Genomic DNA, 14,509 nt, shown 5'->3' with positions numbered 1-14,509 from the left:
TGTCCCTTTAACTAAATATCCAAGTACACGTGGTCAAGCAATTGTTGATGTTGACAAGTATTTGGGCCATTGCCTTTGGTCTCATACTTGCCTAATGATCCCTCTGACAGAGGCGCCTTGTGGAGAAATCCATAAACCTGCTGAAAAGCAGCAGTGCAACCTGAAGTCCAGTGAAAAGTCTCCAACCTTGCTCTATTGCCTGTGTTGGAGAGATGCCTTTTCTTTATGACCAGCGTGCCCGAGGTTCTTTTGTCTCCTGTGCTTTACAGTTAACAAATATATGCTTATGTCATTCTTGGACAAACAAACAAGAGCCTGCATCTTGGCATACATGTGTGCACAGGCAGGCTAGCTCATTTTAAAACGCTAGGAGAGATTACCTGAATGAAGAATCCAAATCTTTCAGTGTGCAATTTATTCAATACCAATTATTATTATTATTTAAGAGCTCTACTAGCTGTAGAGAAAAACTGCACAAGTCAAGGATTCAAATCTGCATATTATTTATTTTGCTAACAAAGCTCCCTGTATTTTAATTTCCTGTGTAAATGTAAGGTAACTAGGTTTATTTATATTGCAAATGAAAAACCTCAGATAGGCTTTGTTCATTCTTTAAAGAAAAAAATTATCATCATTAACTTCAACGAAGCTTCTTGCAAGGCAGCCCATAATTCACCATTAACAACTATAAAACCTAAGCACGGTATCATGTATACCAAACTTCCTAGGTTTTTAATATCTCAGTACTTCAAATGTTTATTCTTTGCATCTCCAATTCAAACTTAAAATGAATTATTTATAAGGAGTTCCACATTCTTCTTTTCATATTCTTAGACAATAAAAGAGCATTTTTATTACAGATCCAAATTTTTTTACATAAAAAAGTTATAGTACATTTTCTATAGAAAGAAAGTGGTAATAGCAAAATAAGTCAGCTAGTACCATACCTAAATACTTCACTTTTGCCAAAGAAAGAGCACTAAAACAAAAAACCACCAAGGAGCAATTCTCAATAGTAAAGAAGAAATTTCTTAAACATACTTTGCATTCTTGCATGTATTTAGAAAATCACGGTAACAAATACCACTTCAATACCGAAATTAAATCAGAAAAAACAAAGCCCATAATCAAATGCACAATTATTTACTTGCAATAATACCCTCTGTGTGGAAAATACTTTCCAAACATTCAAGGAGTGCAGCTTAAACTCTTAATAATAAGAATGGCCAATGGTACAGTAATACCTTTCAACTCCTAGCTTTCATTTATTTACTTCTTCCCAGGCATCTCAACATCCCTTGAAATATCTTCATTTAAACAAATACTGTTGTAGAAAGACTACATGATTTATTCATGAAACAGACTTGAAAAAATATTTATATTTTCTAAAAATGTGAAAAGATAATAGCTTTCCAATTAAAAAATCCTAATTATAAATTTATAATCTTTATTCAAAATAATAAAGATATAAATATTCCCAATATTTAGCATGTCTCATACAGGATAACATCTAGAGCCTGCCAAAAAGAGATTTTTAAGAGAATAATTCAACCCAGAATTTTCTAAGTCACAGTATCAAACTAAATCACAGGGGCAGTCAGATTTCCCTGCCAGTTTGACATCCATGAGTATTTGGCATCCTAAACTGTCATCACTGGAATTTCCTAGAACAATCAGAATGCCTTACAGCTGTGGCTCTCTCACCAGGAATTTGGCAGTGCTGCGATTTTGTTCTCAAATGGTACAAAACCAAATTAAAAATAGGAAAATACTTTCCTAAATTCTTGTCCACCCAAGTGTAGTAATTTCCCACAAACACAGCAAACTCTTTTTTCAGGAAACGCTTGAAAGAATTAACAATACACTATGTAGGAAGAAATAAAGCCTGGAAATAAGACAGTTAATTGAAAACCATCCAGTAAAATCCAAAGAGTGTTTTTAATGTATGGTACTTCATTTTACTTTACTTTTCACTGTGTCTAAGGTTCAGGACCAAGAATCTGAACAATTAAGGATATTATGAAACTCCAATAATAGTTGACTTCATTACTATAAAACTCTAAACAATAATGTAATTTATGACAGATCACTAAAAGAAAGATGCAGGTGTTCACTGCAGACAAGGTGACAAGCACCTCAACAGGCCTACTGGCCTGCAACATGTAGCTTCATCAGAGAACGGATTCTAGTTCACCCATGCTGAAGGGATGCAGCCAATCTGGCAGCTGGAAATCAACCATACAACACTGTACCATAACCAGACTGCAAAGCCAAACCAGTATTTCAAAAAGTCCTCTCAGTTAAAAGCTCGTGATAAAAAAAGACAAGTACAATCCTTGCAGTCACAAGTCATGCATGTTTCGGATACTACAGCTCTAGAAATACCAAAAGCAACATTATTAAAAACAATAAATTAAGATAAAACCCAAAATATAGCCTGATATTCAAGCTTGAAATAATAGTACAAACAGTCAAACAAAAAAATTTCAAGAAAATTTTTTTAAAATAAAAACCCTTCACAAACAGTATTCTAGCATCTCAAAAAAAGAGAAACATTTGTTCTCAGGGAAACTGAGTTATAGAATGAGAAACTTAAGGATGTGTAACAGAATAGTGTGCATATACATAAATATACATATTTAATTAATCTTCCCAAAATAAAAGACAAGAGGATATACCAATATATATTATTGCACTATAACCTCTCCTGTTAGTAAGCTATGATGGAGAAAGTCAAACAACTGAGAACCAATTTTCATGTGAGAATATAATCTACAGTAAAGAAGAAATAATGAATACTGACTTAATTCCACTTCCTATCTCTTTATATTCCAATGCTGAACATGTAATGAATCAGTAACAATTTTAGTAAAAAAGATATTAGAATTGTTTCTCAGTTTACTATTTCAGTCATTAACTTGTTTCAATCTTTACCAATACTTAAGGCCAAACTACACAGAACTTTAAAATTCAGTTTCAAAAACTAAAGACTAAAAAACAATGTTCCATGTTCTGCTGTAGGCCTTTCAAGATGCATTTAAGAAAAAAAAAAAACAACAAAAAACCCCACTGAAGACTTTGTCATCACCTCCAAATCTAGCTTTTCCCAGAGTTTAACTTCCTGTCACCTGCTGTCAATGCAACAAGAAGCATTAATGTAATTTACTCGACACAAAAAGAACATTCATTTTTGAGAGCTGTAAATTTCGAAGAATATCTGTACGTCCTCCATACTATATATAAACACACACACAAATATATTAATTCAGGTGGCTTGTCAGGTGGTTTCCAGTTGCACCAAATGTGATAAAAAGCATCAACACAGCCAGAAAAGCAAATAATTAGTTACCAAGATTTCTCTCTGCATCCCCATTCAATCGTCTGCTCCCGAGTACCTGAATGTCGGCGGTATTCAAAATGCACACATTCACATTTTTCCCCAGTGTGAAGCGTGTAACTTTTTCTTGTAACATTCTGTGTGCTTTTCAGTCGCTAGAACTGATCAGCGGAGCCCTTGATAAGGGCTACGGTTGGAGACCATTCAGAAACTGAAGTTACACAAAACGTTGTGATGTGCTTATTGAGGAGCCTCACGCTGGAAACACATGCCATTTGTGCACTGGGGGCTGCCAAGGAGCTTCCATGAGGAATGCAAGTTGGTGGTATGCAGCTACAAAAATTTAAATTATTACTTGAGCAACCACCTCCTTCAGGGACTTACATATCACACAAGGATTTCTTGGTTTGAATGCCAAAATCACACTAAAGGCAACACGTGATTCAAAGCACAAACAACTCCCGTCTGACAGAGAGCTCTGTGCCACACTTCCAATTATTAGGGGAGGTCCTAATGATGATATTTCCTTGAATTAGCAGTACATCCTCCTATTTACAAACTGCTCAGTGACAATTCTTCCATTTGGAGCTGACTCATAAGCCTTTGCTTGCCTGTGCCAGAATTTGCTAGCTTTTTGGACATGTGTTGCAAACCTCACCACCAGAGCTCCCGCCTCCGTCGCCCTCCCTTTTATGATGAGCACTCAGAGAAAAGTGTTTTATTTCTCGCTTTATGTCACTTAGAACTGCACTGCAGTAGTGCACTGGTAACTGCACTGGAGATAATATGCATAATCACTACATCTCATTTTAGCATAAACTACAATTCACTGCAACCAATACTAAGATGTTATGCAATGCCTCAGAAAAATAAGGAACGCAACTGGGATTTTTTAAGAAAAGGTGAAAGAACAAAACCAAATCAGCTCTTATTCCTAATACAAGTCCAACTTGTACACTTGTAATACTCCAACATCCTCATTCCATGACAGATTAAAAAAAAGTGGCTGCTGTTTACCTGAGCTCGAGGTAAAACTACTGAGTTTCTCAAGAACTGTTAAGCGTATAGAAAACGTATCCACCTTCGGAAAGAGGACCACGGGCTAGACAGACTCCCATTCAGATTCCTGGCAGTCGCTCTTGTCCCCTCACATGCCCACACACACTGCTGCTACCCGCCATCGCCAGGGTGGCCATTGCCAAAGAAAGGCTGCAGGTCCTTGTCAGGGGCAACTTCAGGGACCGCCTGGCCGCTTGACAGAAGAGCATTATGAGAGGGATGCCAGGCTTGAAAATATCTCCTGCAGTTCTGCAGCTACTACTTACAGCTGATAACACGGGTTAAAATGCAAAGGCATAAATTAACATCTGGAATGATTATGTCGGCTCTCAGAAGGCTTGTACTGTGCTGCAGCACTCATCATTTCCTATCACTGCTACTCTCATGCACCTGGATGGGTTACAGGCTAGCAGGGCTGCACCTCCCTTTTGCTACTACGCACGCAAATGTGTATCTATGACTAATTCCACTAAGCACCACAGGACTACTCGTGGACATGAAACTTACCTACTCCTTTGTATACAAGCCTGAAGAACCCTGGCCTAAAACAATTTTCTCCCACCATCTAGGCTGTGAAAAGCCAAAGACTTAGCATAAGGAATGACTGTATTGTGTCACTACCACAAATTATTCAAAGAATCTTTCAGCACTGTTTCTGTTTTTCCCCAGAAGCAATTTTGACATTAAAACACCCAGTGTAACACAGATTCACAAGTCAGTCAAGACGCAAAGAACAATTAAAAGAAAAATCTACAAATAAATCATCGTAGCAATGCACAGATTAATGTATCTTTTCTTATTTTGTCTTAAAATAAAATGCTCCAATAAACTTACAGAAGGATCACTGTGAAAATACTAGGTTTGTCAAATGATAGGCCTAAAGTTGTGGTTAATTAGCCACCTGCTAAAAAAACAACAACAAACCAAACATCTTCAGCACATCACTATTCTTCATAAACAAAGCTACATACATTTATTTAAGCATTTGGTTGACAACCTGAGGAAACTACCAGTAATAAGATTATTAGTGTGTTCAACTAAAATAATATTTTCTAGTTGAACACCAAGAAATTCTTAACCAGCTTGCCATTTTTACAGTACTTTCTATCACCGTGCCCAAAACACTTTACAAGCCTTCACAGCATTAAGACATCAGCAATGATGGTTAAAGATAACATTTCTAGAAAACTGTCTTTAATCTCAGAAAGGCCAATTTCTGAGTACCAGATCTAAAATCTTTTGGATCTGGTATTTCATGAATTTCAAATACTTCCAGAACTAAACAGATAAAAATTACAGATAACCAGCATCTCTGAAAAACAAATCTTAGGTACCTTAAGTTGTATCCACAAGAACTTCGGCATAATTTTGATGGTCCTTCAAAGTCTTAGTTAAAAGAATCGCTAACAGACTCAAGTGGCACACTCTCAGTGCCCTGTCCTATCCCTCAGCCAACGCTGCCTGCAAGATCACTGAGCAAGGTGCTACTCAACTACAGTTTCAACAGCATGCTCAAAACTTATGTCTAGTCTAGAACTCCTTTCAACCTCTGATTTTTTGTGGCCTGACACAGAAACTCTCCCCAGTGCTCTGCTTCCCACTTCCAAGCAAGCTAGCTGAACTGCACTTGCTTATTTTTATACAGGCGTTTTTCCCACATAAGAAATTAGACCAGAGCAAGAATTACACTAAACCTGCAGGACTGTTAGCAGACCTGCTGCATAATCACTTCAGAAACATGAACCCACAGATTCAACGAGCTTTCCATTTCTTCTGTGATTTCAGAGACTACTGGTGGCGTTTCTGCTGAGTATTTCAGGTCTGACTTCTACGATCAGCCCCCGCTCCACTTCTCCTTTCCCCTCCCCTGCTAATTCTTCGGTGAAGTCCAAGAGGAACGTGGCAGTTCAACGCAGAACACATTCTCTTTTCAGTATTTGCAATGCAAAAAAAAAAAAAAAAAAAAAAAAAAGGTTTTGTTCGGTACAGAAATCTTGCACAATAGCCTGTGTATACGTATTCGGTTCAACAATGCTGTCCTATGCAATCACTCTGTAATTACACACAGTCATAAAGCTGCTGCTGTTGCTGCTTGGAACTGCAGTCTCGCCCTCTAAACAACCTACTATCAGTCTCCGCATTAGGACATTTCATTTCTCTCTTCCCCTCCCTTAACTGCTTACTGCTTGCTCCAGCACAGACGGCCTGCACACTGCACTCAAAACATGTAGTCAGGGTGAAATCAAAAGTATTATAAAAACGAAGCTGTTTCAAAGAGGATTCCAAGTAAATCTCTGTTAAGCAAAGAGAATGTTTATCTAATTCTGCACGATGCAACCACACAAGACTTTACAAACCAAAAATAAATCCTGCTTACGCCTGTTCAAAAAAAAAAAAAAAAAAAAACACGCAACCAAAAAACAACCAACCCGTAAGTATTATATAAGACTCACATACGTGCGTGGGTGTATTGTCAGCTTTTACTGGTAAACTGCAAAGAATCGGTCCTTTGCAGCTGCTGCCAGAGAAAGAGCTGCACATTGGAGAGCACGGGATTTTGAGAAATTATCTAATAAATTCCTCCCCGCCGCCCCCCTTCCACTGCGTAAATCCAGGCAGAGAAACCCAGCCCCTGCCAGCCGCGGCTCCCTGCGCTCTCCCGCAGCCCTCCGCACACGCGGAGCGGCCCCAGCAAGAAAAAAGAAAAGCCCCTCCTCAAAAAAAAAAAAAAAAAAACAAAAACCCTCAACCCCAACCCGTCCCCCCCCCCCAAATCCCATCGGCGGGCTGCTCACCCGGACACAGATACATCCTTAATGCGCGGCTGCAGCCAGGCAGCAGCGGGGTGACCCCCTCCGCAGCCCGCGTAACGACTCACGGTAAAGCAGGAGGAAACGGTTGGGCAGCCGAGCCTGGCCGCCCGCCGCAGGGCTGCCCCGGCGCCGAGCCAGCCGCCCCAGTCACCTCCACAGGTACTTCTCATCCTGCACCCACAAACAAAGCATACACCTCCACCCCCACGAATACAAAAAAAAAAAAAAAAAAAAAGCCCTCAGGAAAGACACCCCCTGTCCAAAATGGCAGGAAAACGGAAGCAAATCGTGCGGAAAAAAAAATAAAATTAAATTTAAAAAAACACACCACACAACTAAGCCCGCGGAAAACAGGGGAGGGAAGAAAACGTGCTTGCTCACCTGCGAAGCGAGGCACGGACGGCGGCGGGCGCCCGCGGAGCAGCAAGGAGCAAAGCGGAGGGAAAAAGAGAAGGAGTTGAGGGGGGGGAACCACCAAACTTTGTTTCTTTCTCTCCGGGACTCAGGGAAAGCGTCACTTCCTAGTGCGGTAAGTGGGGAGGCTCCCGGGCCCAGGCTCCTCAACTCCTCCTCCTCCTCCCGCCTTCCTCCTCCTCCTCCTCCTCCTCCCCTCCCTCAGCGTCTCCTCCTGGCACCAGGCTGGCCCCCCTGCCCTTTTTCACAGATCTTGGCTTGACCTTCCGCGCTTGGCTTCGGCTGCTGCTTGCAGGGAAGGAGGGGAAATCCCCAACGAGTAAGGGGCGGGGAGAGAGTTTGCAGCACTGATTTGGCAGCCAAGCCCTGCAAAATTCTGCCGCGTTCAACACCGGGCAAAACTCGCCGGTTTGGTGCCCCCAGTTCAGTGCCGGCATCCCCAGCGTGATCAGGCCTCGTAGCCCTTCTCTCTAAAGAAAAACAAACTAAAGGCTTTTTGTTTTTAAGGAACCACTTGTACCAGAGGAAAGCATGGTTTTCTGTGTCTGCCTCTTGGCCCCTTTTTTTTTCACAGCTTTTTCTGAAGAAAAAGTGGAAAAACGGGGAAGGGAGAAAGGATTTATATCTAATACAGATCCTCAGGTCATCTCTGTACTGTTGGCCAAACATCCGAAATTTTTTTCCACAAGAAAGCTGAAATTTACTTTCACAAGAACACATACTGCTGAGGTATCTAAAAATGTCCAGTTTGTCTACTGGAATATGGCTTCCTCTGTTGCCTTGGTGTGTGAATAAAAAACACAGTGTGCTGGCAAATGCAGGCATGCTACTCCTCTTAAGGCAGGAAATAAAGAAGCTGCTTCGTCATTGCTCCCCCTGTAGATTGCTCTAATACTCCAGTTTGTTCACGATCAGCAAAACTTTCAGAATATAAAATGACATTTAGCGTTCACAGAGTAGACTCTCATTCAGTGAAACATGGCAAGCAACATGAAAACGCCAAACATTTTTCCCCAACGTTCACGTTGCCACGTGTTTACCTTCATCCAGGCTTAGATCTTTCAGTGCACACAGTAGCATAGCTTTTTTTTTATTATTTTTTTTCAGAGCAGCAGGCCAGTTTCCCTTCTAGCATGTATTGCTTTATGGAGTGAAATATAGAAGTAATTTTTGCACTGCTGACTCTAGTTTGCATTTCTTTCACAATAGTTCCTGGCTTCTAAGCAGAACTTTTTACCAGGGAAGCTCAAGATGTGTGGAAACAGGAGTCCAGAGAAGTGACTTACACATGACTACAGAACGTATCTGATGCATAACCAGGTTTCTCTGATGAGTCCCGGGTCAGTAGTCTAATTACCACACCCAATCTTTTCCTGTCACGGTGCAGAGAATAACAGTGAGACACATGGAGGTGAAGAGCAAGATAGTAGCCACAGGTAGTACTGGTAAAGGTTTTTTTTTTTCTTTCACAACCAAAGGTATCATTTGATGCAACACTCTCTCAATTGGACATTCATGGCAAACTCTTCTATAGTACCATTAGTACATTTGCTTTTCTGAACTCCTGAATAGACAGGAGCAATAGGTCAATAACTATTTAAATCAATACAGAAAGAATATTCGCAACTGCTCATAAACTACCTAAAACGTAAAGAAAGCTTAAATAACTGAACATACAATTACTAGAACTGAAGTCAAAGGCACACAAAGGCAAATGTTAGTTTAATTTGCCCTAAAGACTGAAAAGACAGATTCCATTAACTGGAGTTGTTTCCTTCTCTGTTATGTTAGGCAATCGGTGCCTCCCATGAAGCACATCAGATATTGATAAGGTTGAAATTGCTAATCTCAATTTTCTTTGGGAAAAAGAAAACAAACCAAAACAAAACACCACTCTATGACTAAAATCCTGTTGTAACAGCAAAGTGTAGCTCTTCCTTTCAGCCAGAACAAACACTTGTACTTTACCTGTTTGGAGTTTGAGAAGCAAAATGATGAGCAGCATCTCATGTTTCACAATTCATAATCACATAAAAGCAGCAGACAGTGGCAGAAACATCATCTGGCTACAGAAGCTAACATTGCACAGACCGGGGAGTATGCTTTCTACCCTTGCCTGGGAGACATTTTAACATTGTTTGTTTTCAATAGTTGCCTCACAAATAATGTAGAAGGTAGACAGGAATCCTTCTTTACTGAGCCAAAGACAACATAGTAACCACAAGGACAAAGCTGAAACACACTGTAAGATGCAACATCTATAGGAAAGGATACTACTTCTTTCCTAAACATTACCCAATGGGATAAGAACAAAAACGGGCAAGGCCGTAGGTATACCAGCCAGTTTATAGATCTGAAATAGAAGCAGCACACTTCAAAGGCACCATGGCATGTGGAGTGTTTATAGCATTGTACGCTGCTGTTTATCTTACTGAGCAATAAACAGTTTTATGAAGTGTTTTGTAAAGATTTTGCCATTATGCACTCTTCAATTGTTTCTCTGTTCCTCATGTTACACAGTCCTTACATCTCCTCCAGAACTAGCCACCATCATTTTCTTTCTTGCTGTAGCAGCTCTTGCTATGCTTTTTTTTCTCCTTTTCTCAGCATGTGCTGAGACTGCATGCACGCTGCACTTCCATCCATTTTACAGTAACAAAATTTAATACACATATATTCCCTGTCATGTCATTATTTTATTACTACACTGAAGGAGGAGATTGGAAGATTTCCTAGCTATCACTATATAAAAATCTTAGGCTTCTTTGGCTTGTACAGACACATCTGGTGCTGTAACAACATCGGCGCATGTCATTAATAAACTGGATTGCACTGAGTCAGAATTTGGATTAAAGCCTGTGCTTTGCATACTTAGGTTGGCGGGACTGGGACCTGCGCTCAGTAGGTGGCACTCTGTTCACCAAGCCAGAGCCAAGCCAATGTCCCTTCCTCTCTCAGGCCATCTCGTGCTCCAGCTTTATGGGAGACAATATGGAGCTATTAGTTCTCCCTGAAATTAAGTGTAAAATGAAGGCCCTAATCACTGTAGCTAGTAAGAAAATAATTACTCTCTGCAATAGAAGTTGCAGATTCCAATAAACCTAAAACTTCCATCTCATAATCACACTGAAATTTCTTCTAAAATTTCCATTGGATGTGATATTTTTTTTTAAACTGAATGACAGCATAAACCAGTAATGAATAGCTACAGTGTTCATCCCACAAATATATTCAATGCTCGAGGGCAGGGCTGCCTCTAGACAAGCTAGAGAATGGACTGACAGGAACCACATCAAGTCCAACACAGACTGGCACAAAGCCCTGCACTTTAGCTGGACTAACCTTTTGCCATTGCACAGGATGGGACCCACAGGCGACTGAGCACCATGAATAAGATCTGGGGGTTCTGGTGGACAGTGGAGTGAACACCAGTCAGTAGTGAAGGCTCACAGCATCCTAGCCCGTATTAAAAAAAAGCACAGCTAGGTTAAGGGAAATAACCGTTCCTCTTTATTCATCATTTGTTATTCCAGTCTGCACCTGGAATACTTGAAATGTATTGGTCATGACTTGAAACAATAACTTCCAACCAGCTAGTGAGGATAGTGAAGCAATGCAACAGGTTGCCACAAGAGGCTGTGAAATTTCCTTTCTTGGAAGTTTCCAATACCAGACTAAGAAAATCCTGAGCAAGGTGGTCTGAATTCAGTGTTGACTCTGCTTTGAGCAGGAGGTTGAACAGGGTGACCTCCCAAAGTCCTCTCCAACCTGAGTGAAGCAAATCCCCTTATCTCACATAAGAGGAGGGAAATTAAATGATACTGAAATAGTTTGAAAAAAATTTATAGGAAATACAAGTGATTGTATGTGTTTCAGGTTGGTTGGACTTTAGTTTTGAGGTTGGGAATTTAAAAGACCATCAGCATAAATACAAAGAAACCCATTCCCTCATAGTCAGCATTTTTCAGCTGCATTATTACAGGATAAAATGCTTCTAAAAATGCTTTTTTTCTTTTTCTACAAGATTAATTACTCCTTCCTACAGAGAAATTTGAAATTCCCCAGTATCAATACCCCATCATAGTTAGAATTAAAATTAAACACTCAAGATGTTACATTTGAAATATTATTCTAGGGTATAATTTCTCTTCGGAAACTTGATGTAGTCAGACAGAATGTTTGGTAAGAAGGGATTTGCCTTTTTAAAAAGAGTTTGCAGAAAGAAAAAGAAAAGGTCTTGCATATTTATTTTACTCTTCATATCTGAGTTTAAAACACTGACTTTGCTTTATTAACTTGAGCAAGATTCAGTTTCTTTGATCAACTTAGGGAAAAACACATGTGTTTATTTATAGAGCATGTGTGCATAAATACATATGTACACACACAGAGACACTAAGTGTCATGAACTGGCTTCCTGAGAACCAGGATGAGACCTTGTTACATGAGGGAGAGGGAGGGACACTGTGGTTGAGAGAAGAAACCACATGTTTTTTTTAAAAAAAAGAAAAGTTACTCACATTGCTTAAACACTACTGAAAGCAGCTCAGACACCACGGTGAGAAAGACGGTGTAAGAATCTATGAAGTACCGAATTATATGGCATGCTGAAAACCAGGACTGCTGAAACCATCCTAATTTTGCTAGGTTGTATAGCCTTAAACACACTTTGCAGTCCTTTCTGCATTTACTGTAACTTTTCCCCGAATCCCACATTTTTTGTTTGTTTGCTTTACAAACAATAGTCCGTGGTAACATTATTCATTGTTTACAACCGAAGCTAAGTGGTGAGCTGAAGGCCACAGGGAGGTTCAATAGCTGAGCTCTGGTTAGCTCCGAATGCTCAAGTCCACATGTGAATTCATCTGTCACATTATACTCTTCCTGTATTTTAGGAGCTCAGTCTACAGATTGTAGTAAACTACAACATGCCTTCTCATCTAACTGTCACTAATATACATATACAATTATAGGACACCAAATGTTTCATGCTGCTCAGTTGACTGAATAGTGGCACAGTCCTTCTGAAAATTAGGTTCAAATTACCTTAAACAAGATGACTTAAAAAAAATAAAAACCAAAACATAAAATAAGACAATTTTCAAAAAGCTGGCGATAAAACTGCCTTATTTCTTAAATATTTAGAGATTATATTTTCCTACGTACTGAGAGGAACTCTTAGAAAAGGAATAATAGATATATGTAGTATTCTATTTTAGAACTCTGAAAAAGTAAAGCACTGTAAATTCATTAGCTCTATGAATTATTATTAATATACAAACCTTGGAAAAAGCTCTCAACAAGATCAAGAATACTTCAGATCAGTAGAAATACTCCAGAAATACATGGTGGGCAATAAGTATCAAAAACTAGTGGGGATATGCATATTTTTTATTCTAATACATATTTTTAATGCTATAATCACTAAACAGTTTGATGGCCACTATTATAACAGATTTCAACAAATCTTTCTGGAATTTCTCTCTCATGCAAGCATGCAACATCTTTAAAAGGAATACACTTTACTACTATGGGTGTGCATATATGTAATTTCCAAAACTTTCACAGAATCACACAGAAATCAACTAGGTTGGAAAGGACCTTGAGGATCATCTAGTCCAAGTGTTAACCAAGCACCGACAGTTCCCAACTACACCAGATCCCTCAGTGCTATGTTGACTCTACCCTTAAACCCCTCCAGGGATGGGGACTCCACCACCTCCCTGGGCAGCCCATTCCAACGCCCAACAACCCCTTCTGTAAAGAAATGCTTCCTGATATCCAGTCTAAACCTTCCCTGGTGCAACTTGAGGCCATTCCTTAACATTTTGGAAGTTCAAAGACCTGCTTTCAAGAGCACTTACGTCATTTCCTGCACCACACTGGTTTCACAGTGAATGCTTTATAAAATATGAGAGTAGTTCTACAGTTTCTATGAAATTCATATGCAACACTATCTAGAAATCAGATGGGTTTTATTTTTGGTAACAAATACTCTGATTAAGGCTTAAGTGGATGACTGGTGGGGAGCACCACGGGCTGGGGCTGCTCCCCAAGGGCCTAGGGTCAGGAGCCAAGGATTCCCAAGGTGGGCTGAGCAGGGCCTTCACCAGCTGGGGCTGGTCCCACTGTCACCCCCAGTGAGAAAGCAGGGCAGGCCAGGGGGCAGCCCCAAACCCAGGGCTCCGGCACCCCCACGGGGATGAGGCAAGGCTGAAATTAAGCTGGGAAGACAAGATCACAGGTCAGGGTCAGGATCAAGTGTCAGATACATGTATGGCTGCAATGCAGCTGCAATGTAGCTCAGGCAGGGCCACATGCAAGAGCCTCAGCTTAAAGCAGCTCCCAAGCAAATATGGCAGCAGCCCTCTGAACCTTGTTTTTGCAGGTAACTTTCACTAAGGCTTCTTCTGTCTCTTTATCCCCAAAACAACCAGCTGTGCTTTTTTTAAGTTGGCTTTAAGCCCAGGCAGAGAAACCCCCTAGAAGTACGCAGAGTCCCAACAACAACAAACCAACAAAAAAAAAGAAATACCGAGAGCATTTACTGTAGAGTAATATTCACAGTTTGACTGAATTTAGTGTAATAACAGAAGTAAAGACTGGAATTTGAAACAACGAGCTGCAATATTTTTCTGCCTTTATATAACATTAATGCTACATACTAGGAATTATTTTTACAGACGACAACTTAGGCTGTTCCTTTAATAGTCTGAGTAGACCAATCTCTTATTGAAGCACGGAGTAGTTAATGAATTTGATTATTAGTCTATTCAACACTCAAGTGCTTTGGTTCAACTTCTATTTCATTTTCACATACACTATATTCCTCACTGGTACACCAATATGAAGGCAATTCTCTCTCTGCTTTGTATGGAAAATACAG

The 14,509-nt window shown here is 40.0% G+C and overlaps 1 protein-coding gene across 3 annotated transcripts in view; it reads right to left on the bottom strand.

Moving 5' to 3' along the window:
• MIDEAS (mitotic deacetylase associated SANT domain protein) overlaps nucleotides 1-11,055 on the bottom strand; it is a 58,130-nt gene extending 47,075 nt beyond the window's left edge. The window contains exon 1 of one of the 3 annotated variants that reach the window (XM_074909619.1): nucleotides 10,966-11,055. The gene's annotated coding sequence lies outside the window, so the exon portion shown is untranslated. Of the gene's footprint in view, nucleotides 1-5,730; nucleotides 5,743-7,590; nucleotides 7,825-10,965 lie in introns of those variants that run through there. The other 2 variants (XM_074909618.1, XM_074909620.1) reach the window with 2 other exon arrangements.
• Between the last annotated feature and the right edge of the window lie 3,454 nt (nucleotides 11,056-14,509).

Source organism: Athene noctua, chromosome 6 (assembly GCF_965140245.1).
Source record: "Athene noctua chromosome 6, bAthNoc1.hap1.1, whole genome shotgun sequence".
NCBI lineage: Eukaryota > Metazoa > Chordata > Aves > Strigiformes > Strigidae > Athene > Athene noctua.
The sequence above is the reverse complement of the archived record's forward strand: the minus strand, read 5'-3'. Positions and strand labels throughout refer to the sequence as shown.